The following is a 3,214-nucleotide window of genomic DNA, read 5'->3' as shown; positions in this document are numbered from 1 at the left end:
TGAGGAGGTACAGTAAGTCCTCCATAAACCTTTGTTGAATACAAACACATGAATTAATGCTTTAAAAACATTTTATTTTTATTTATTTATTTATTTGAGAGAGAGAGAGAGGGAGAGAATGGGCATGCCAGGGCCTCCAGCCACTGCATACAAACTCTAGATGCATGCACCACCATGTGCATCTGGCTTATGTGGGTTCTGGGGAATAGAACCTGGCTCCTTTGGCTTCACAGCCAAGTGCCTTAATCACTAAGCCATCTCTCCAGCCCCTGAATTAATGCTTTTCTACTGTTTCAGCAGCTATGCAGCTTAGCATAAAATTTCTACAAAAAATGAAGATCCTAGCTTTGTGTATTGCAAACACATCAGCAGTTCTCTCACTGAAGCAGGGATGCAACTATCTCAAAGGACATTAGGGTGAGGATGCTACCACTGCTGTTTAGCTCTGTTCCTACCCTTTATTGCCCAATTCATAAGAAACCCATTGACAAAATGTTAACTGCTCTTGAAATTTTGCACTGAAATTCGCCTCTAAGAAGAATCTGAGGGCTGAACCTGAACTGCATCTTGCAGGCACAACGGCCCCTACCACAAAACCAATGGGGTCCCTACTTGGCATCCATTCTTGCACATCACTGACTCTTGGGATGGACAAGGAAGTACCAGTGTCCATGCAGGCAGCCGGGAAGTGATCTGAGACTGGATTTAGTCACCTTCAAAGCTTCTGGGGCCGTCAGCCACTCACACGCCTAGTCTGTGTAAAAGCTGAATCATGAGGCCACAAAAGCGGTCAAAGGTTCTGGGAAATTCGCATCCCGGGTTTCACTTCAATCAACATATTTTTCTCTGTGTGGATAAAAACCTGTTAGCAAGCCAGCTCTGTTCAGGGGACTGTCCATTAGCATCAGGAAGCTCTGTGGGCGATGTCTGGGACCCATTCTTCAGCAACACAGACTTGTGCCTGTTCCAGCTGTAAGTCTTCCCTGCTTGACTGCTCCCTGCCTGGCCCCCTCCAGCGCCACAGTCAACCTACGGCCTCCACTCTCGCTTCCTACTCCAAGGAACTGCAACATACCTGTACTGTGCCTGCCCCCCAAAGTACCCTGATGCTTCTTGTTGTTGTTGTTTGGGGTGTTTTGAGGCAGAGTCTTGCCCCAATCCAGACCGGCCTGCTACTCACTCTGTAGCCCAGGCTGGTCTGAAACTCAAAGGGATCCTCCTACCTCAACCTCTTGAGTCCTGGAATTAAAGGTACCGGCTACCATGCCTAACTTCCTAATGCTGGATTTAATCACTTGTTCTTTCCATGTAATTTTCTTTTAAAAAATTATTTATTTGTAAGCAGAAAAATAGAAGAGAGGGAGAATGGGTGTGCCAGGGTCTGCAGCCACTGAAAATAAACTCCAGAAGCATGTGCCACTGAGCATCTAGCTTCATGTGGGTCCTGGGGAATCGAATCCAGGTTGTTAGGCTTTGCAGGCAAGCACCTTAACCACCGATCCATCTCTCCAGCCCCCATATAACTTTCTTGGTACCCACTTCAACTTTCATGACAATACTCAAAGTGTCTATTTATATTGTTTCTTCAACTTTTGGAAAGATAGCTCCAAACCATTTAGTAAATGAAAACTAATACTTCAAGAATATATCACTGTGAGTTTGAGGCTAGCCGAGGTTACATAGTAAATTCCAGGCCATCTTGGGCTAGAGCAAGACCATGCCTCAAAAAAATAAAAAAAATAAAAAAAGTAAGAATGAGGGGAAAGAATCATCCAGAAATACAGGAAGGGAATAGGCAAAAGGAGAACAATAAAGTATGCCTTCCTTCTGGGACTGCCCAGCCAGTGAGGATGTCTGCATGTAATAAGGGAAGAAGGGGGAAGGAGTCAGTAGACCTGAGGTTCTTGGGGGCTCTGCTCTTCTGCTCTGTGGGTAGACAGGGACCTTTTCCTCTGTAACCAGAGTCTATAACATGAAATGATTTCTAAGATCTATAAGCTCTTACATTCTGTAATATGTTTAGAGTCTACTTTGGAACCCAAATTGGTACATCATTTCTGACTAGACTCCAAATCCCAAACCTAGCTGTCCTAAGCTCATGAGGTTCTAAGACATACAGGAGGGAAGGTCAGGAACTAAATCCCTGAAATCTCTTTGTGTTACCATTTCAGATGAAGAATTGTTCTTCTCTTCTCCCAGAGGGGAATCAATTGCAATAGGAAGACTGCAGATTGATGACCTAGAAAATTATTCTTGAATGGGAATTATACTTAATTAAACTCCATTAACTCATAACTCCTGGCTTCTGGTTTTGGCCATTTTGCTGCTGTGTCCAGAACTGACTAATTCCTCCATCCCTGGGGCTTTGAATCAGAAGTGTGTGAACTCTAGGGAATATCTGTCTGCTCACCTCCACAGTCTTGGTCTTGGCAGCCAGCTTCCTTCTGGAACACCTCCACAAGATGATCACTGAGTATGTCAGACTCCTAAAGGGAGGACAGTCATTTCTACTTTGTTTTGGTTCATGAGCAACTTGACAATTTGACTAACTAATAAAGAGCCAGGACTATATCATCCTTTCATAAAAAGCTAATAAGAAAAGGCTATTAATGCACCCCATTAGTCGGCTGAAAATGAGAAGTTATGCAACCATCACCTTAGCTGAAGACAGAAATGCTCTAACAGCCGCTCCATTCTTGCTCAGAGACACATGGAGAGCAAAGCGTGTCTCTCTACTCCCGTTCACAGGACTTGGGTACCTAAGCATCTCGTGTCTTCCTGTCCTCCTGGAGCCATCTTGTGTGTCTCTTACTCTGTCTGTAAGATGCCTCCCTCGCTGCCTTGCCCTAGATCTCTCCACTCTCCTGGGAAGCAAAGTGCGCAGGACTGCAGGCTCAGAACAGCCTTCTACACAGTCAAGCAATTCGAGGTGCCCTCAGGGGGGTCCTCTTTTCCCAAATATGCCCCCCCAACACACACCTTGTACCAGGAAAAGCTGGTTAGGCCCCAGCACACACTGCACTGTGCCTGAAAAGACACGGAACATGCAGCATACTTTACTTGCGATTCCATCTCTGACGTATTAGGGCCAAATCACCTATAGGTGCAGTGATCAAAGCTGATCATTTCTCCTGTCCCTCCATGTATGGACTGAGACAGTGATATAAAGACAGCGTCTTGCTTTAAGTGCCACCTACTTCTAGCATTATCCAGA

General features: G+C 45.1%; 1 pseudogene; it reads right to left on the bottom strand.

Annotated features, from left to right (window-relative positions):
• Positions 1-451: 451 nt before the first annotated feature.
• LOC101610507 lies at positions 452-1,073 on the bottom strand (annotated as a pseudogene).
• Positions 1,074-3,214: the final 2,141 nt, after the last annotated feature.

Source organism: Jaculus jaculus, chromosome 12 (genome assembly GCF_020740685.1).
Source record: "Jaculus jaculus isolate mJacJac1 chromosome 12, mJacJac1.mat.Y.cur, whole genome shotgun sequence".
NCBI classification, from domain to species: Eukaryota; Metazoa; Chordata; class Mammalia; order Rodentia; family Dipodidae; genus Jaculus; species Jaculus jaculus.
This window is presented reverse-complemented; position numbering and strand designations above follow the sequence as displayed.